Source organism: Manis pentadactyla, chromosome 1, assembly GCF_030020395.1.
Source record: "Manis pentadactyla isolate mManPen7 chromosome 1, mManPen7.hap1, whole genome shotgun sequence".
NCBI lineage: Eukaryota > Metazoa > Chordata > Mammalia > Pholidota > Manidae > Manis > Manis pentadactyla.
Genome location: NC_080019.1, coordinates 162,218,662 through 162,240,853, shown reverse-complemented (window position 1 = coordinate 162,240,853; position 22,192 = coordinate 162,218,662).

Genomic DNA, 22,192 nt, shown 5'->3' with positions numbered 1-22,192 from the left:
GTAAATCACTGTTTTTTTAGTCATTTGAAATTCTTCTTCTTTTTTGGGTAAGCCAGCCACTAAATAGATGGTAAGTTTGATTTTGCTTTAAATTTTAGGGATTGAAGTTTTTCATTTTAATATAATTTTATTTTATAATTATAAAATGTTTATATGGGTCAAAACACATCTACAAAGCAAGTATATTCAGAGAAATCTAATCTCATCTATCATTGGTTCTTTAACTATGTTCCTCTGTCCTTCACAATTTACTAATTTAATGGTTTACCCTCTTATTTTCTTTTGAAACCAAGCAAATGTATATTCATAAGACTTGTTACATAAATGTTAGTATGGCTTTCTTTTTTTACTTAATATTAAGCCTCAGCTATCTATGGTACTATCTCTTTTTCCTTTTAACAGATGCATTTATTTCATTGTATGGATGATTTACTATAGGTTATTCAACCAGTTTCTTACTGATGAACATGTGTTTGCTCCCAATCTTTAGCTATTACAAATTGTGCTTTAATGAATAACCTTGTCCCTAATTTCACCCATATTTTTGCTGTTACATTTTTTTGGGTAGATTCTTAAAGTGGGATTTTTGGATGAAATAATAAATGCCTATTTAATTTTGCTATAAAATGGCAAATTATTTTCCACTCATTTTGTATTCTCATTTATAATGTATGATAGTCGTTGTTCCCTCACACCTTTACCAGTACGTTATCGACCTTCTGGAATTTTATTGTAGTGAAAGCAAAAAAATGGTATCTCAATATAGCTTATTTTGCATTTATCATATTAAGGTGTAAATTTTTCATTTTAAATGGGTTTTGTGTTTATTTTTTGGTGAGCTATATGATTATATCTCAAAGCAGTTTTCATGTACATTTGTTGGCATTTTGTATTCTTTCTTTTTTAAAAACCTTTTAAAATATATTAGGAATTATGACAGGTTGCAAAGGTTGTGTCCATTCCCTTTGCCATATTCTTTTTCAGTTCCTCCTCTGAAGCCTTGGAGTTCATTTATCACTTGATGTATAACAATGTTGGGCCTGGGTCTTGTTTTGGTCAATAGAATGTAGCAAAAGTGACCCTGTTGCACTTCAGCCTTTGGCCTCTAGAGACCTTATACACATCTCTGTTTCTCAGAACCCCGCCTACCTGCCCTATGAGCCAGTCCTCGTTACCTGCCTGAGCATAAGAGTCCACCTGGAGCAGAGATGAGCCATTGTTGCTAGGGTCACTTTTGACCTGGCAACAAGAGTGAGCCCAGCAGAAACCAGAAGAACCCAATACCCAGCACAAATGTCCAAACTTAGAATCATGAGCTAAATAACTTTTGTGTTATACTTCTAAATTTTGGGATGTTTTATTATGCAGCAAAAGCTCACACAAGGATAATAGCTCTTTTGCCATGAAGTATTGCAAACACTTTCCCCAGTTTGTATATTGTTTTTTTTAACGGCTAAACAATCTGAAGGTGTTTTTTTTTGCATTCCTATTTTATTTTAATTTTGCTTTTGCTTTACTTATCCTTTCTGTTTTGTTTCCCCATGAAACCCAAACATGGTTTTAATAGTAACAATCACATTGAACCTATGATTTCATATTCTTCATTTTTAATTTACCTATATATTATAAACATTTTCCTGTGTTTCTATGTTGTGCTTATAATTACAAATTTTAATTGTGAATCCTTTTATGTTCTTTAGGTTTACCATAATTTATAAATCCTTTTCCTGCTGGACATTGACTTTATGTTTGTTACTATTATGGATAATGCTATCATGAACAGCATTTTGCTATACTGAATTGTTTCCTTATGATTAATTGCCATGAGTGGAATTTACAGAGTCAAATATATAAATAACTCTATAGTTTTTGCTATATTTTGACATATAGTTTTTCAAATAATATAATTTGTAATGCTACCAGCAGTGAATACTGTTCTCTTTGTAGTTACAGATTTTTTTTTTTTATAGCTTGTGTGCCTTTCTCTGAAAGTAATTCCTGGAAATGGTTTAAAAAAATCAAAAGCTAATAATATAAGGCATAAAACTGCAGTCTCCTGTCTGTTCCTCCCCACAATAGTTTTCTACTCCCCTAGTGGATTATGTATTCAGTCTTTTTAACCATTTTTTCTGGTGTTTAGCCAGGTTCCAAAATACTAATTTTTAATATCTTCTGAAATTTCAAAAATTGTGTATTGAGTTCTTATTATGGATACTGAAGATTAAGCTCTTTTAAAGCCCTCTCATATATTTCTGTCCCTCCCACAGCTGTCTGTTTCCTCCTCCCATCAAACAAACCCAGTTTTTAACATGTAGGTTGAATCCTTATTCAGAGATTTTAATTATCATGGCTATGTAATACTGTTTAATTCAGAGCCAGGCTGAGCACTATTATTAAATTTCCTTTCTTATGCAATATTTTTTGTTTGTATTTTGTGAAGTTAATTGCCCTTTATTATTGCTGCTGCTGTTGTCATTTAGTTTTCTTACAAGTTCTGCCTAAATATCCCCACAGTCTTCAACACTTTTCAGTACTATTTGCCACTCAGTTAAAGTTATCAAATAACTTTGTATTTTTGGAATAGGAATTTTGGAAAATCCCTCCCAGAACTTTAATTCTTACCTCTTTTGCTTCAGTCTGCTTAGTTATTCTCTAGGCTCAATGAGTATCCACCATCCTCACACTTTTTGTTCTCCAGGACATTCTCCTCACCTTTTTCCTGTGCTGGATCCACTGTATCCTGGATATCATTAAAAAAATGACATTTGTTTATTTTGTATGCCCAGCACCTGAAGCCTTTTCAGTGATTGGAAAGTCTTCTCACTTATGGACACTGTAGGAAAGTCAAGAAACTGTAGCTGAAGATACCAGATTCTCATTTTTCATTCAGGACACAAATGTTTGAGCTGGGATGGTTCAGTTAAATACATTCATGGCAGACTTTACCTTGGCTCATGGTGCATTAAGGCAGGGGCAAAGTACTCTCTCTGGTGGCTGCAGAAATGGCAGTTTGTCAGGTCCTTGATGAAGTCAGGGCCACCTCAAGACTCCCAGCCAGTACTTGCAGGACCCTCTGGTAGGTAACTGCCCTCTCCCATCCCTTGATGATCAGTTAACTGCTTCCTCAGAATTGCTACAAAAGCCGAGCTTGAATACCTGAAACCCTATCTCTGTAATTGTATGATTGGCCGAAGTCATTGTTTTTCTCACCTTGTTTCCCACCAAGTTCCTGGAGCTATGTTTACTATATTGTAATCTCTGAATTGTCCATAGGTAAGCTCCCTGGTGGTTTCATGTAGAAAATTAAAAAAAAAAAAAATCTCAGTGACCTTTTTTTAATTCTTAATTTTTTGTTGCAGCCCTAAATTTTTTAATAGAAAGGCTGGATCTGGGGTTAGTTTTTGTAACTGTGACAGGCCCATCAGCCTCGGGCATGCTTGAACTTCCAGTCTTTGGAACACAGGTAGGGTTTAGTTTGGCTGTGTCCTGTTCCTGGCCTTGCTGAAATGCCTGTACACCTCTGGGCCTTTAGAGCTTCGCCAACAGCCTTCAGTAGATGTCCAGGTTCTTGGGCTCTTTGCATGGGATGTTTTGATCCTTGTTGTGGAGGATGTTTACTCCTATGATTGCCCTCTCCCACTCCCACCCCCATCACAGCTCAAGAGAAGTGAAATGTCACATCTCTTTGGTGACAGTGCTGTGGCATGGCTTGTTTATCCAGTCCTTCCCATGGTTCTATAAATTACCTGTATCTTCCAGGTAAACTCCTTATCTAGATAACTATCCAGAGTCCTCTTTTATTGTTCGGAGCTAGGAACTCTGATTGATAGAAAGCTCAAAGATATAGTGCACCTTCTTTACTTATTTACACCCTTGTTTTGCTGGAGTATATTCTCCTGCAACTTCAGATAATTATATGAAGAAAGAAATTTTTTGATAGCATATATATTGGAGATTTTTTTTCTATTCTTACAGTTGATAGATAGTTTGACATGCCTTAAGGTTTTACTATTATCTCAGGCAAGAACAAATTTATGCTAACATCCCTCTGACTATTCTTAGGTAGCAAATCATGCCTCAGAATTTTAAAAGCATTTTCACATTTGTTTTTATTACTTTTAGTGTGGCTGTTGAGAAAGCTAATGGTATTTTTATCCACAGTCCTTTGTGAGTTAATTTTGTCTCTAGAAATTTTCATGATCCTCCTTTATCCCTCAGATGATGAAATTTTGCAGTGATGGACTTTGGTGTGAATTTTTTTGTTTATTTTTGTTTCTCCCTTTACTTCTGTTGGATACTTTATGTTCTTTTCAACGTGGGAAATCAGTGCCTATTAGTTGAATTTAAGGAATTTTCCTTGTTTTATTTCTTTAATAATTTTGTCCCTCCCATTTTCTTTATCTGGAACTCCTACTACATAAATATTGGGCTTCCTGAATCGATCCTTTTTTTCTCTATTATTTTCTGTCCTGTTTTTCTTTATTTTCATTTTATCTTCTAGGAGATACCATCAACTTTATTTCTGAGTCTCTCTCTTATTTTAGTTTTTAAGAATTTTTTTCATCTGAAATAATCTTTTTTAATTTTTTTGGTAGCATCTGATTCAGGGCCATGAGATATATTTCTTTTATTTCTTTAAGGAAAACAAAATATTAAGAATTTTAAAACTTTGCTTCTTAAATTCTCTTTTTTTTCTGTCTGTTTTCATTTCATGTTTTATGTTAGAGACTTCCACAACTGGCATGTGGTCCTTGGCCTCTTATTTACATTAAGAATGAGACATTAAGAGCTTATTGAGCCCTGATTTCTCTGGTGGGGATGGTTTACTAGTAATTTTCTAACAATGGGAGAGCTCAGGCTTTTTGTTGTGTTTGAGGGGTCTCCTATTGCTATTGTGGGTAGATTTTTTTTTTTCTTTTGATTTGTTTTTCCTTCCATTTCCTGACTGGAGTATTTAGACCTGGATACTAGTAGTCTAAGCACCAGGATGGATGAGGAAGGGGGTCTGTGAACTCAGTGTTTAGTAAATGAGTTACCACGTAAATCACATTTAGTACCTTACCTCTTCCCCTCACCCATGCTTTACGCTCATTGGTGAGATCCTCTATTGTTCAACTTTTTTAGAGAATAAACCCTTCATATTAGTACAGGTAGGAGAGAGATAATTACTTGGCTGTTTGGGATGAGAGAAGATACAGCTCCTCTTTTTAAAGGCGCAGCCACTTTATCTCACTTTCTGTTCTTGCAAATTCATTGAAGTAACTGAGCCCTTCAATGCCTCAGGCTCCTGTACTGTGAAAACGCTAGATTCTTGTTCATGCGCTCTTCTCCTCATACACATACACATTTTCTCTAATCAGGCCTCCTAAATTAGTAAAAACTGCTAATGTGGTTTCCAAAATTAAGTTAATATCTGTGTTCTACATTATTCTAGTTTTCTTTGACTTTGTAAGTATATTGTTTTAAATGCTCTGTTTGTATGTATGTGTGTGTGTGTGTGTGTGCATTTTAGATGGAACAGAAATAAATGCATCTGTCAGATTCACAATGCTTAACAAGAAAATTTTAAGTACATTTCTTTCATAAATAGAAATCAAGTGCTAAAGAATCCTCCCATGGGCAGACTGGATACTAAAGCCTGTGGGAATGGAATTCTGAATTCTATCAACTCTCTCTGGGCTTTTTCATATATATATATATATATATACTCTTTTTAGATTGGCATTTATTAGGATTGGTTTATTCTAGAATTGGTTTATTCTATTTGCTCTTTCTCTCTTACTGTATGCATTATTAAAAATGTGTTATTATTTTATTTTATATGTTTCAACTCTACCTCTCTTCCCATGGATAAGATCAATATTATCAAAAGGTTATGACTCTTGTCATTCACATCCCAGATTCTAGTCCTGTATTCTCTAACTTAGCTGAGTCCATTAATTGTATCTGTGCTCCTGAGATTACTATTCCTTAATACCTAAGTTCAGAAATTTCTCTTTCTCTTCACCTTCTGAAATTTTATTTCCTTTCTAATCTAATTTTATTTTAAGATAATAAACATGTGGTAACACTTTCGTGACCATTGTGCACTATTGGTTTTGCACATAAGGCACCCTATCTCCCTGTTTTCATTTCTAATCAACAACAAATTATAAGTGTTCAGCAAATGTTAAACATTGTAGATAGAAGAAAATCAAGAGTTGGAAAATTCATGAATGAAGATTTATGAATCGTTGAGATGGACAGAAAGAACAAAGAAAAATAACAGGGTACTCATTAAGGGTCAAATTATCAACTGATGTAATAACTGGATATTTATTTTCATTTAACTATATCATATTACATATAAAATCTGACTTTTTCTTCTTTCAAAATGAGGTTTTGGAAAATTACTGCTTAGTAATGTATGCTGTTATAGGGTCACCAATATTGATGCCTAACAGAATACTTCATTAAGAAGTTAATCTAAAAAGGACCAGAAGCCAGAGTATACTGCATCTTCTGTTTCACATTTCCATGGAACATGAGTAAAGCATTTGCCTACATGTAGAAATACCAATGGATTGGTTGAAGTGGTATCTGTAGTGCTTTCATATCTGTAGAAGCCTATACAATTTTATGCTAACATCCCTCTGTGAAACTCTCTGGAGGGAAAAGAGTTGACAAAATTACCTATAGAGGTCTCTTCAATATATTTGTCATTTAAATTCTTTCAATAACCTGGTTTATTATGAAAAACACTAAGCCAATTGCCTATTCTACAATGTTTTAAAACTAAAACAAAACTAGTTGCTAGTCTAGTATTACCCTGAACACTATTACCTAATTAGAGAATATCTTTTTGTTCTTGCCTGAGATAATAGTATAACCTTAAGGCATGTCATTTTTGTTTCTGGATTGGAAACTTCTGTGGCTTCACCTTCCACCCCTTTTTATTTTTGGACTAGCCAAGTCTATTTTCCATCAGACATTTTCATTTGTTTAATAAATCAGGAATCAAAACCCTGGATTCTTGAAGACAGTAGGTTCATAGATGAATCAGGCTTGAGAAATGGATATTTTAACTTGCTCTGTCTTGCCATAATCTTGCTCCAGTCTTCTTGCTCTAATTCTAGGGGCACAAAGCTCCTGGTGACTGGATCATTTGCTTTACATGATTTAACTTAAGGTACTATGTTTTTATTCTGTACATGTAAAATTTTCCAGAATAGGTACTTTAAAATCTACATTTTTTTTAGGTTTAAAACTCTATTTTAAGAAAAATAATAATAAAGTCAAGTATTGTTATCTACTTTAATTGGTCAGATGTTCCAATCTTTACTCTTTATCCTCACCAAATTATACCAATGCTTTTCTTCCCTTGTAGGCTGCCTGCTCCAGTATGAACAGAGATTCCTTTTTAGCTCACTATAATATATCTTAAGCATCTATCATCCTATCTTTCACATAGTGGACACTCAATAATTAATTCAGTATAAAACACACTGATCCTCCCCTTCCATAAAGGACAAGTAGTCCTTGCTCTTCCAGTATTCTGTAATATCAATTTAATATTTTAATTGCTGGAATTGATGTGTAAAAAATGATTGTTGCCTTTTTAATCAGAGTTGGATATGTTCAGTGAATAATAATAACAATAATGCCTTATTTCACTGATTTTAAAAAACACTACCTCCCCAACCTTCCTACCTTCCATGCTCATTCCATCCCTCCCTTTCTCTTTCTCTTCCTTCCTTTTAAAGTTTTTCATGGACTGTAGCATCGTGATAATACATTTTAGAACCAGTGCAGGCTTAATTGGTAAAACAGCATAGCTGCACTTAGTTGAACTCCTGTTGCATGTTAATGTGCACATGGGATCTTATTTTTTCCTATTTTGCAGAGGAGGAAACCTAGCCCCAAATTAAGCAAATCACCTAAAGTTATATATATCTAGTAAATGGTGGCACTTGAACTGATATTATTTCAGTCCAAAGAGTGTGCTCTTTACATAAACTAAAGATGTATATGTTCACTGTATGTGAAGTATGCCTGGACAGAGCCCTGAGGTAGAAACAGAGTCATATATGCTACAGGTGGTAGAATATTCAGAGGGCATCTATTCTAATTCCCTTAACTTGTGTGTTAGAATTGAGCTCCAGATAGGTTAAATGATTTCCTCTGGGTTATAAAACTAGAAATTTGAGAACACAGGACTAGGACAAAAATCATGCATACTTTCAGTAACAAATTCAAAATATACAGTAGTTTAAAGAAAAAGTAAAATTTTGCCCCACCCCTTCCTGGGCAGATTCTACCTTTTGGAGATATAGTAAGTATCCTCCACTTTTCAAATAGGACTCAAAAATAGAGATCATGATGCAAGCATCTGTAAAGGTAAAACTTAAAATTATTTTGGAAGTTGAAAAGAAAATATTGCCACACATAAAACTCTTCTAAATATGTTTTCTACTACTTTTATTAAGAGTGGATATAGATAACATATAGAAAGACTTCCAAAGTATCACCTATGTTCTAGGAACTCATCATGTCCATGTCTTAACTCATGTGATCCTCATCACAAAGTTTTGCAGTGAGAACTAGCTACCTTTGTTGCCATTTTATGAATGAGGTAGCAAGAGTTTAGAGAGGTCAGGCAACTTAGTACAGGCGTAACTGAGGATTCAGACTCTTAGACAATGAATATTTGGTTTGGGGCACTCAAGCCCTTGCTAATTGAGGTTCTGTCTGACAGTATTGGTAATAGCCAGTGGGTAATGGAAGAAGGAAGCCAAAGATATTAATTAAAATCTCATAAGTAAAGATATGAGGACTATAGAAGCTTTGCATGATTTTATTCAAATCTTTTATATATATGTGTGTGTGTTCATATGTGTGTGTGTTTATTTGTATGCTAACCACTTTTTTAATTTCTGGCTTTCTATTTATGTTATATACAGACTATCGGTAGTCCATTTACAATTTAGACTTTAGGTAACAGAATATTCAATGGGACTGTTACTGAATTTGAGGATCAATTAACATAGCCAGTAGTGGATACAATGACTTTTTGGACTGTTTCTCGTTTTGGGGAAATAATAAAATTGTCTCTTTTAAGGATAACTATACATTGTTAGGTAGTGATACAAAGGTTTTTATTGTTGTATAGGAGGTAAAATGTATGTAGCAGGGAGCATGGAATTTGAGAGTCGAAAGAGTGGACTGTACCACTTTATCTTTTCATTGCCTATTGGCCCCAAATTTACCCTGTTTGCCTGTTCTGTGAAAATAGATTTGGACTTTTTGCTACCTGGCACAATGTTAGGCTTTCTCACTACAGAGCAATGGAGATACTGCAGGAGGAAAGGGCTTTGTTTTTCTGGTTTTGGAGTGTTTGCTCAGAGGGTTCCCAGAGCATGGGATAGCCTCTTCACTGCTTGGCTTCTGAAACTCCTGCAGTGTCCAGATGCATCTTCAATACCCATTCCTGAACCATGGGCAGATTCTCCAGTGTCCAGCTCCTGCCGTACATGGCAGCCAGCAGCACCTAGTGGTAAATAGATTCCACCTGGGTGGTTTTGTAGTGAGAAGCACCTGCCTGTGAATAGCTTTCACAGGCCTTTAGAGCACAGATATCCAGCAAGTTCTGCCAGCTAGGCACCACAGCAAATTCTCTGCCACTCGGCAGGTCCCAGTTGTGCCCTCTCCTACAAGGTCTGAATCTCAGCCCTGGGTTTTGAGGGGACGGGGTCCTCTAGAGAGTTCTCTCTCTGCCCTAGGGGAAGTGATTGCTCCTTATACATGCTACTCCTACACTTTTTAGAGTTCTCTTTGCTTTTCACTAGCCAATATCTCCTTATTTCAAACCCTCATTATAGTTACTAATTCATTATATTAAGCTTCCCCTTTTAAAATTACTTTAGTATTTCTCTCTCCTGTTTAAACTCAAGACCATGACCTCAATCTCCATGCTTGCAGACCACTCCCTTGTACTACCACTGCTCCTTACCATTAGGGTGTAATTTAAAGCTTATAATAATGTGGCTTTAAATGTTTGTTAAAGATAATAGGGTAGAAGAATCATAGAATTTTCGGGTGGGAAAGAGCACTAGAAATCATTCAATCCAATTTTTAAAATTATTATTCAGATATGGAAGCTGAAGCCAGAACTTCAGTAATGCTGAGACCCGTATTTTGTACATTTCTGCATCACTATTGCCTATCGCTGAGTCAGTGTTTAGTAAATGTGTATTGAATTGAAACGAGTGAATTTACTTCAAAGGTATTTATTGAACGCTGTGCTTGTAGCTGCATATAGAATGATGGTTTAGACAGTGTTCTTTGACCTCAAGAGGTTTTTAGGCAAGTAGCACATTTGAAATTTGAACTTTAACTTTGGTTAAACATAAACCCCTGTTATTTTTGGATATTATTGCTAAACTGATTGTGGGTTGGAATCAGAAGTTGATTTTCTTTGTGCAGTTTTGTCTCTGTGTCTAAAGCTTCGTAGGGAAGAGCATCATGTGGCCATATTTAAATGTGATTGAACTCTGATTAGCTATTAGAAACTGCTGTCTACCAGAACAAGTTTTGTATAGTTACCTCTAAAAGCTCAGTTTCTGAAGCACACATTCAAACTTCACTTCTTCACTTACATGTATTTTATCTTTATGCAAGAATCCCAAATTCTTTTTTTATTTTAATTTGGCCAAAACCTTCTTACTCTACTTCCTAGAATGATGGTGATAGGAAATAAGGCCACAATCTAGTGGGGTCAGATTGGAAATACCTTGATTAGCTTATGAAATTTCAATAATAAACGTTGGCTGAATTGGTTTATGAATTCTGATGTCTTTAGAAATGTAGTAAATATCTGTCTTTGGCATATCTTCATGGATGTATTTCTTTGGTAACATAGTATGTGGTCATCTAGACCATTTATTTGTTAATGTTGATTCATTACTTTTCCCCCTTTAAAAGAGGGGTTTGGATGTAATTGAATCCATGTGATATTTCAGACAAATTTGAGTCAAAGTTTAATCAAACATATTTTTAAAAAATACTGGGCACAGAGCTTGGAGTATTATAATTTTGCCATCATCATAAGTGGCTGTGCTATCCCATATTTCATAAAATGTCTTGCCTCTAATCATTGGGGGGCACTGTATTTTGGAATATTTCACAAAACTTAGACTAAATCCTACCTTAAAAAAGCAGAATTCTAATAATTGGTGTATATTTTGGCAGAATATTGTCTAATAAGGAGTTTTTTCCTTATGTAACATTCATCACCAGATAGGCAAAACTCAAGAACATCAGTAATTAAATGGCTTTCTTAATTTCATTCCACAATTTTAAAATAATTTGAAAGCTGAAAGAAATGACACCTGCTGCTGGGGTATGAGAACAAACAAACAAATAATACCATTATTAAGTAGTGGTTTCAATATTCTCTTGTTCCAGTAATAGCTTATTGTGAAATAATAATTTTAACCGTTAATTTTGGATCCAGTATCAGTCCTCTTTTTATTTATATAAATACTTAAATTGGTGACATAAATTTAATATCTAGGACAACATGGACATTTTAAAGAGTGTCACCTTTTCTCCTTTCCCTTCCTCATCTTATATTTCTATGCCTATTTTTTTTTTTGAGAGGGCATCTCTCATATTGATCAAACATCAACAATAAATTCTGTATAGGGGACTCAATGCACAATCATTAATCAACCCCAAGCCTAATTCTCAACAGTCTCCAATCTTCTGAAGCATAACAAACAAGTTCTTACATGGTGAACAAGGTCTTACATAGTGAATAAGTTCTTACATGGTGAACAGTGCAAGGGCAGTCATATCACAGAAACTTTCAGTTTTGATCACGCATCATGAACTATAAACAATCAAGTCAGATATGATTATTCATTTGATTTTATACTTGATTTATATGTGAATCCCACATTTTTTGATGATTCTTAGTTCTCGAACTCATTTCCCCGACACATGCTTACTCTTTGCCTGCTCAAAGCTTCTGCTGACCTCTAAGAAAGTCGTGGCAGACACAGATTCTACTTGAGTATAAGAGAGTAAGGATTCAGTGCTTTGCTCTCATTGGTTCCTTCAGAGGTCATTCCTCTTATGATGGTGCTTTTAAAATGCTTACTGTTTAAAAAAAAAAAAAGAAAATTAAAAGCTACTATGGGTAAAGTGTTAAAAAATAAAAATCTGTTTTAATCTACAAACAAGGGAAACCACATGTACCATCTTTAAGTATTTTCTTGTAATTTATTCCTGTGTGTTTGGAGAAATAATTAGGATTATACTTCATAAAAATTAGTAGTTTGCAGTTTTTATTTTATATATCTTTGGAATTCTCCCATCAAGTAATCTTCTAAAACCTGATTATGTAATAGTTTCATGACATTTCATCATATAGAATAGAGTTTTTTAGGTGCTAATATAAGTGGATTTCTAAGTAATTGTGCAGTTTATGGAAGACACGGGCTGTTCCATAATGATCCATGGGAACATTTGGGCAAGTTGCACATGCTCTGGAAAAGGCAGTAGAGCTCCTGCCCACCACACTCTTTACCAGTGAAACCCAACACTCCTCTCTGATGATTGGCCTGGAGGGATCACCAAGGGAGAGACAAACCTGCCACCTAAGGTTGTTTAGTTGAGTAAAGAATGGAAAAAACGGCTGAAACTTATCTTCTATCCAGTTTCTATATATGGAATCCATAGAAGAAATAATGAAAACCTAAGGCAATGATGTAAATAAATTATGGAATATCCATCACAAATAAATCAGTACTACATTTTGATCATAATGTACCAAGAATGACGCAGTCTTATTTAAATCCTTTTCTTGAGTTAACCCCTCTTCCTGGTTTTTACAATGGGGTGATTGCCACCAAAGTGACTGTCAAGTTGCCAGTGTGTCTGGCTGCGGGGAAGTTGGGGTTCCTATGGCCAGGATCCTCACTGAACTTAAACCACCTGATGATGAAACTGGCCTGTTGCTGGGCTGCTGCTTCCATACCTTTAGGCAATAAGCTGTTATTGCGCTATGTAGAGAGCCCCAATGCCCTGGGCGGAGGCAGAGACGCTAGTGCTCGACCTACCGCCAAGAGAACAAGCCGGGTAATAAACCCTTTCACCCCAATGACTGTTTTGCTCTCATTTTCTTTGGTCACACTGAATCCATAGTGAACTTGCCCGGGGCTGAAACCCATTGGCAAGACACCGGCTTACTATAAAAGGCCTTAGAAAAAAACCAAATAAGTGTAACTTCCCTGAAAAGTGTTTAAGTTTCCATAAAATCTAAACTCTTTCCCTGAGTAAAAATGTTCATAGTAGCAAAACTGATGCTGAGTTAAAGAGGGACTTTTCTAAGATGCAGTTTTATTTTTTTTCCCTACTCATAATGGTGACTGAATTCTCTGACTACACTTACTGCCTTCAGTAGAGTAATGATTGACTTCTGGCATTGACATGGTACAAATCAGTAGAGGTTGGTGTATATTTTCAAGTAATCTATTTTGCATATTTTAATATCTCTTAGTAAAAAGCTCTGTGATTAATATTTAGATTTGAAAAAACTTTATGTGAGAAACATTAGTAATTATTTCTGGCCTTAGATTTCAGAAATAGATAAGCTACTTTGAAAGTAAAAATTAAACAATGTCTATCTGCTCAGATGATAGAACAACTTAATGGTTTTCATGAAACATATTTAAAATATATTGAAACAGTACTCTATATTTATATAATGGTGATGTCATATCCTTAATAAATATTTGAGTTACTTGACACCTGGTGAGCATTTCTTATTGAAGTTTATCTAAATGTTTATATTTAATGGTTAGAGTTTTTTCTGGGGTTGCAGGCAGACCTAATTCCAGTTTAATTCTTTTTGCACAATTATTTTGAAGTTGACATAATGAAGGAGAACAAAAAGCACATTCATGTTGGAGACAGAGAGAGAGAGAGAGAGAGAGAGAGAGAGAGAGAGAGGGAAAGCAAGGCAATATTTTAAAATAGTTGATGTTTTACTAGGAAAGAAAATACTTCCCCATTAATGTTAAATAATAACAAGTCGTGCAGGGTTTAAAAATTACTATACATTTTTTCTTTATCCTTCTTACCATGGAAATATCTTTAACAGGATGTATTTGTTTCTTTTTTATTGGAAGATTCACTTTGGGACCAATCATTTCACTGCAGAAGTGAATCTCTTTTTAAGGTATGTGGTCAGAGTAATACACTTAAAAATTTTTACTTTTTATCTGAGACTAATTTCAATCTTTGGTTATAAGGGAAAAATAAAAAGCAAAAGAGATAAAATTTGGCTAGTTAGACTGCTATGTGAACTATATACTTTGGAGCTTGAATGAATTTAGAGCTTGTCTAGTTCAATGTTCTTCGTTTTAAGACAAGGATACTTCTTATGTCCTGACAGGTGGCTTGACTTCCATAAAACCACCTTGGAGGCAAGGTTGGGAGTGAAAGGCAAGGCCTTATAGCCTCGGGCACTTGCTTGGCTAATATATTGTGAAGATGAATTTGTTCTCATTTTATTTTAAGCCCTTGTGTATTTGTAAGTCTCATGCAAGCAAGAACTTTACACAACAATTTCATTTATTTTCTAGTTCTAATAATATGCATGGCCAACATTTAAAAATATTTAAATGTTTTGTTATGTAAAATTCTCTCTGAAATCATAATTTCAAAAGAGTATTTCCCAAACTGTCTTTTAAGTATCAAAGTAGAGAAAGAGAAGATTTTGTTGTCATCCAAGAGAAGACAACACTATTCTGTTATTATAACAAATAAGGAACAAGCAATGCTGATCAGAACCTCTTGAAAGTACCACTTGAAATTTTTTTTAAATGACTTCGGTGAAGTCCCTAAAGCTATTAGCAATTATATTTCTTTATTGCGAGAAGGTGATAATAGCTCTCCTCTGACTGTTAACCTCTAACCAATAGGCTGTCCACACATTGATTCTTCTTTTATTGAAATATTAAGTTCCTTGATGTGTCTGTGGTCATGGCTGGGCTGAATATTTTTTAATGTGCTCCCAGAAGGGTTGTAGAAAGAAGACTGAAACACAGATGGAAATTCTCTGATTGGAAGTTTGGTTATTGCTCTTAACTTTCCTAAGAAACATTTGATCACTGTAGCAAGCAGGTGGCAGAGGTTATCCTAGAATGGAATTCTGTGGTCATCTAAGTCAGCGGCTTTCAAAATGTGGTTCCCTGAAGCACTGTCACCTGGAAACTTGTTAGAAAGGAAATTCTTGGGTCCTACCCAGATGTATTGAATCAGAAACTAGGGTCGAGGCCCAGTTGTCTGTGTTTTAACAAAATGATATCTAATTTTGATGTATGTTAACATCTAAGAACCACTAGTCTGAACTATAAAAAAATTAAGATAGACTTATAGAGGTCAAACATCTCAGACTTGGCAACAGAATTTATGCTGTATTGGATATGTATTTTTTGATCACTCAGGGACACAAGAGACTTTGTGTTAAGCCTACATGGATTGCTTATGCTAACTTCAGTGTAATTGCTGGAAATAGTGAAAGAAGTCAGGAAAATCTTTAAATTTTGATAGCCATGGGTTAAAGTATTGAAAATAGCAGAAGGAGGTCATTCAGGAAATAATGGTTGCTGCTGAGATATTAGCAACAGGAATCTATTCATTTATTCTGTGCAAATGAAAGCTAAGAAAGTATACAGGGCACTGTAAAACAGTTAGCATATGTTAAAAGATTATAAATATTCTGAGAGCATTAGTCATGTTCAGCATTTGTTTTTATAAATGAAAGTTTGATTTGGTATTAAAATAATGATAGTCTTGAGGTTTAATATACTCTTTGAGACTAAAGAAATCAAAGAAGTTAGAAGAATTTGCTTCATTACAAAGGTATTAATATTTTTTATACTTTATCCTGGTAACAAACTTTTTTATAGTAGAAATAACTATTTTTCAGGGAAAAGGAATTATAAAATAAAGCTTATGTAGTGCTTACAAAGTTATTTTTATAGTTGCAGTAGTTTGAACTTTATTGCTGACACTAACATGAAAGAAACACAATATTTGCAAATGTGTCCAGTGCTTGGTTTGAACGTTGCTGGCTGTACACCAGACCTTCTCAAAGTACTGCTTTGGAGAGGGTAGGGCAGAGTGCTGAGTTTTTCAGAATTACCTGGAATTCTTACCTTAAACTGTTCATGTCCTTCAACATCTACCATTCCTCCAGCATTCCCTTTGCACTGCATCCATAGGGAGTAACTGTCTTAGATTACGTTAAATCTAAAAAGAACTGGTCTTTAAGAAATACATCTTAGTTATTTGTATTGTTACCTCAGTTGTAATCTCCATGTAGCTATCCAAGGTAGGAAGAAAATACTGCATATTGGTTAAATTTTAATATCATGTGAATTTGTGAACATGGAGGAAGAAGGGGAGCCCAATAATTTCAATCTGATTTTTTAAAAATCTCTTTTTCAAGTTATCAGAATCTTTCTATCTATAATGGATTTTTCCCCCCCAAATACTTCTACCTTTCTGTTCTTTTAAATAAAGCAGTAGAACACATTAAAAATGAAACTGTAAGTGTGCAAGAGATTGGGAGGCCTGCCTTGGCCAATCAATAGATCTTTGTAAGGAAGATTTCTTTAAATATGAAGTCACTTATTGATTGTTTAAATCCCACCTATTGCCCCAGTCCTTCTAATTCATTATCATTAATGGTATGATGCAAGTTTGTTAATATCTAGTTTTCTGAGGATGCTGATTTTGTGAAAAGAAATGAAAGTGACCACTTTGGACTTCTGAATTTAGAAAGCTGGTTATATGAGATGCAGAGAGTGCTCTTAATCTGATCTTCAGTGAGCTGCTGTCAGTACCCTGCAGTCGGGATTAACTCCTTCCTGGCTGCCAGCTCCATGGAGAGTTCTACTCAATCTTCCCTACTTCAGCCCCTGGCCAGAGCCTTTGGGCAGCCTCAGTTCTTGCTTGGTTCCTTCCTTTTTCTGACATTCCTATAGCTCCGTCATCCCTGTTGCCCTCCTATCGGTGGTATCAGCTGCTGTCAGGTCAGGTCAGATGAAGACTTTGTTTTACAATCCCAGTTCTAGGCCTGAAAACATACTGGAGGCAGGGATAATACTGAGACAAGGCATAGCGATTGCATGTTTGACTTTTGTGTACTCTGAATTTTAGGAACACAATACACTTTCAGAAATAAGATACATACCACACAGTGGCTGAACACGAGAACCCTCAGAAGAAATCAGGCCACCTGTTACATGGTGTTCTCTTAGCATCCTTACATTCGTCAGTGTCTCATTCTGCATTGCTGTGAGTACTTGATTAATGCCTCGTTTGTTTTATGAGGACATGGTCTGTGGCTGTTTGGTTTGCTCTATGTGGACTCTGATCTTAGTGCTTAACACATATGTGCTTGTGAAATACGAGCTGGAGGAGTTCTGAAGAAAGAAACACCACTGACAACTGAGGAAGCAAAGAAAGCTTCATGTGGCATAAGGAGAATTTGAGTAAAGTTTAGGTTGTCAGTAATATACAGAAGTATGTTTAGTATATAGATAAGCTGTTACCCAACAATCCAGTGAGGGAAGCAGCGTGGCGCAGGGAACAGGGTCAGCACGTATGGATGTTCTCATCTAGCTTGGGCAGAGAGTTCCCGTGGGAATAGAAGAGGAGATTAAACATGTGAAGTGGTTAGATGATGGAAGGCCTGCTCAGTGTTGTGCTGGAGCCCGTTTGAACTGGTCTAAGAGGGCCTGCTATGCACATCTCTCCCACCTCCAGGAAGTCAGCCACCATGAGAGTATTTACACTCCAGGAATCAGCAAATGGCATAAACTCAGGCTCCACCTTTCTCCTAAACACAAACATAGAACCAAATATTGTTAAGCATTTATAAACAAATCACTGCATCACATGTTAGGCTTCAGAGGGATGCTTATTTCTAGGCTCAAGTAAGAGATAGCAGGATGAAAACGAAAATTTGTAACATTAAAAGCCACCACTTAGCAGCATCATAAGGTAGAACTGTTGCAATCAATGAAAGCTGAAAGTCCTGAACCTAGTAACTTCAGTAAGAAGATAACATGGCAAAATTGAAGGTTTGGAAATACTTGCTTGTTCTACCAATCTTCCACACTGATCTGCTGCCCTGATTTTGTTTCCCCTTCACGTTTCCTTGGAACTGTGGGTGGCACATAGGTAGAGAGGACGTTTCCTGATAAGCCAGTGAGGGAAGTAGCATGGGTACTTCTGTGCACTCTCTTAGTGTCTCCCTTGACATCTGTTAGCTTCTTGTTATACATTCCTGTGATTACTTGATTTATGTCTCAAAGTGAGAGTCCTCACATTCTCATAAAATCATCTTGTTTGAGGACAACCTCAATTCTGTAGAAAACTGACAGTAAAATTTTAAAATTTTATTTGCTTTTATATTTCATATCTATATTTCTCCTTATAAAAAGGAAATGATGTGGTTTCTTGTACAAATAATATATTATAAAAAATTGAATGATGTGTAAAAATTTAAAAAATAAAGCACCTATAACATATAGATAAATAGCCATTGTTAAACTTTTTTTTTATTATTCTTCTAGGTATAATCTAATAATTCCAATTTCATTTCCTTCTTTCACTTTTCTCTGTAGTACTTAATGTCCGTCTAATAAAATACTTGGTTTTATTTGTCTACTCTTTCTCCCCTTCCAGAATGTACCACAATATAAATTCACCTATTATTTTCTCCTACTTTCAAGATTTTACTTTTTACCTTAATTTTTAAATACACTTTTGGATTAAATGAATTTCGATGTTATGAATTTGATTTCAATATTTCTTTTTTAAATTCCCCCTCAGTTATCCCAACTACCATTCAATGACTATTGCCTTAAAGTGCCACTGTTATCATAATTAAAATTTTCCTATGCAGTTGAATCTGTTTCTTATTTTATATTAATTTCATTTATTCATTCATTCATTCATGCAACAAATACTTACTGGATATTACTATGTAGCAGGCATTGTACTGGTTCAATGGTATTGGGGCAACTACTTCCATCCCCAATTAAATCAAGGTTCTTTGAAAGCCACACTAGTTCATTTCAGACTCACTTTGCCTACCCAAGCCTTAGTCTAGTAAATCAGATTGTTTTTAAGCTCTTGCCTGTGAGCCTAAGATTAAAGTAGTGCAGTAGTGGAGGTGAATGCAACACGAAGGCCAAGGGGGACAACCAAGGGGAACATGGAGACAACTCAATGGGGGAAAAAGTGAAAATTTGATATAGGGAAAAGGTAAATAAAAAAATAAATTGACTTTAAAGCCTTAAGTAACCCTGAGAAGAGAAATCTGTATTTTACCTCTGTGTTAGACATAGAATTAGCCTAATCAATATATTTTTTAAAAATTTACTCTTTTAAAATTCACATTCATTCACTTATTAGGGGAAAAATGAGAACACATGTAGAAGAAATTTTAGTGTAACAAAAATAAAGTAATTGATAAAAAAGAAGTTCTACATGTAAGGGGCTCACCAACTTACAGTCAAGGAATCAGAAATGACAGATAAAGCTCTATGGGTGCAGCAACAAAGCATGGAAATGGGTTTCAGGAAAGCCCACAGGTGGAATGGGCAGACTGTCCAGAAGGGACATGGGGCTTGTTCTTCATGTTTAAATGTAGGTTCTTCAGAAAGGGAGTGGAGAATGTCATGCAAGGTAGAAGGTTTCTCTAAGTAGAAATATGGAGAGTGAATTTCTGGAAGGAAGTTGAGCAAAATTCAGAAATACTAAAAAAAATAAATGCTGTGTTTGAAGATGGGCAGGTTGCTTGATGCCTCTAAATGGCCCTGTTGTGTAAGGGGGAGGAAGAGGCTCAGAGAGTGTCGGCTTGGGCCATTTCTTAGAACACTATGTGTGGAAGACTCTCCTGGCTCTATACACAATATCCATTGTAACCTGTTTTCCTTACAAATAGAAACCAAATTTTTCATAGTAGTGATATGTCCAAGAAAAACATACATTTCCAGGACTTCTACAGGGGGGCATGTTACACAATTTTTCATGTGTTTTATTTATTTGAGCAAGTATTTAAGAATATGTGTTCTAAGCCGGGCACTATTCTAGGCACTGGGAATATAGTAAGAGAAAAAACAAAACAAAATAGACACAATCTCTCATCTGGATGAGTTTAAGTCTAATGAGAAGGAGCATATTCAACACAACCTCCCAAAATGTAAAATATATAATATGTTACATAGTGATAATTACTATGGGAGAAAACCAAGTAGGAAAAGTGTTTTACTTTGGATAGGATAGTCAAGGAGAGTCTGATTATTGGAGCAAAAGTTATGAGGTTTCTGACTGGTAAGTGAGTTGGGAATGTGGCGAGTGTGCTCAAGAAAAAGCAAGAACAGTAGGAAAGCAGGTCAGAGGGGAATTCAGAGGGTAGATGCTCTAGAATCCTGTAGGCATTTCACTTTGCGTGAGGTTAGAAGCCTCTGGAAGTTTTGAGTAGAGAAATGACGAGGTCTGACTGGGCTTTTAACAGGATCTCTCTGGCTGTTCAGTATTGATAGATTGGAAGAGATCAAGTTTGATGGCAGAGAGGCAAGTTGTGAGGTATTAGAGTCATCCAGGTGAGACAATTAGTGGCTCAGACTAGGGTAGTAGTAGGGAGGTGAAAGGAAGTGTCAGAGTCTGGGTATGTTATACTTATAGACAGGGATTTGCTAAAAAATTGCATGTGGGGCATGAGAGAAACATAGGAGTTGAAGAAAACTATGAGAGTTTATCCTAAGCTAATGATAAGATGTTGTAACTGTTAATTGAAAAACCCTGATAGGAAAAATATGGGAGAAACAGGTTTTTTTGTTGTGCTTTTGTTATTTTTGTATATTTTTAGAGTGCAGAAATCAGAGATTTGGTTTGAGACCTGTAAAACTTGAGAGGCCCATTACTATTAACATAGAGCTGTCAAAATGACATTCGAATTTAGGCAGGGGAGAAATCTTGATTGGAGATATTTATTTGGATGTTGTAAGCAAAAAAAAAAACAATTTTAATACACTGCGACTGCAAAAGGCTATCAAAAGACTGGATGTAAAAAGAGAAGATAAGAGGAGAGGAGAGGAGAGGAGAGGAGAGGAGAAAAGTTTTGGAGGGGAAGGAAGGGTAGAGGAGCAGAAGAAATGGGGAGAAGAGGAAAAGGAGAGATATAAAGCTTCGTCCTGGAGCTCTCCCATGTCAGCCCAGGTTGGAGAGAGGGAATTAGCCAAGGAGATTTAGAAGGAGCAGCCAGTCAAGTAGGAAGAAAGCCAAGACAGTGGGGCATTCTGGATATCAAATGAAGAAAGTTCCCAAGAGGAAAGGGAGATTATTTCCAATGCACACTATTAGTAAAGGCTAGAAGAGAATTGAAAATGACTGCTGGATTTGGTGATGATGTGGATATCTTTGGTGAGCTTGGCAAGAGATGTTTTAGTGGAGTGGTGCAACTTAAAATCTGGTTTAATTGTGGTCATGAGAAAATGGGAAGTGTAGTATTGAAAACAGTTATGATACACTAGTTGTACTTTCAAGGAATCATGTTCTCAAAGTAAAGGGGGCGTAGGCTTGAACATTTTTAAAAACAGACCAAGAAATGACAGCATGTTTATTTGCTGACCGGAAATAATCAGAACCAGGGAGCAATATTCTCTCATGGGTAAGATAGAATGAGATCTTATGCACAATAGAAACTTTTGGGTAACTATCCAGTCTTGAAGCTGGTTGGTGAGAAAATGTGGTGATGGAAGCTTGCCAAAATTTTCCATTGCTTGTTTCAGGATCTTCAGGGAAATACCAAGCAAGGTCATGAACTGAAAGTAAAGATTGCTATGGAGATATGGAGGTTTAGGTAGTGGGGAACCTGTGAACTTCTCCTGGTTGGCAGTGGGGAAATGAATAGGCCAAGGAAGATTGCTGGGCAATGTAAAGACTCCCCCTCCCCACTCTTTTCGGTATAAATTGTGGATGCAAGGACGAAAGCACAGTAGCAATCTTGAGATCACAGCACAGAACTGTCAGCAAAAAACCTTTGTATGAATAAATAGAAAGAACACAATCTATTCTGGAGCCATTCTACCTTTCCTTCACTTACCTGTGGACTTCATGGTACATG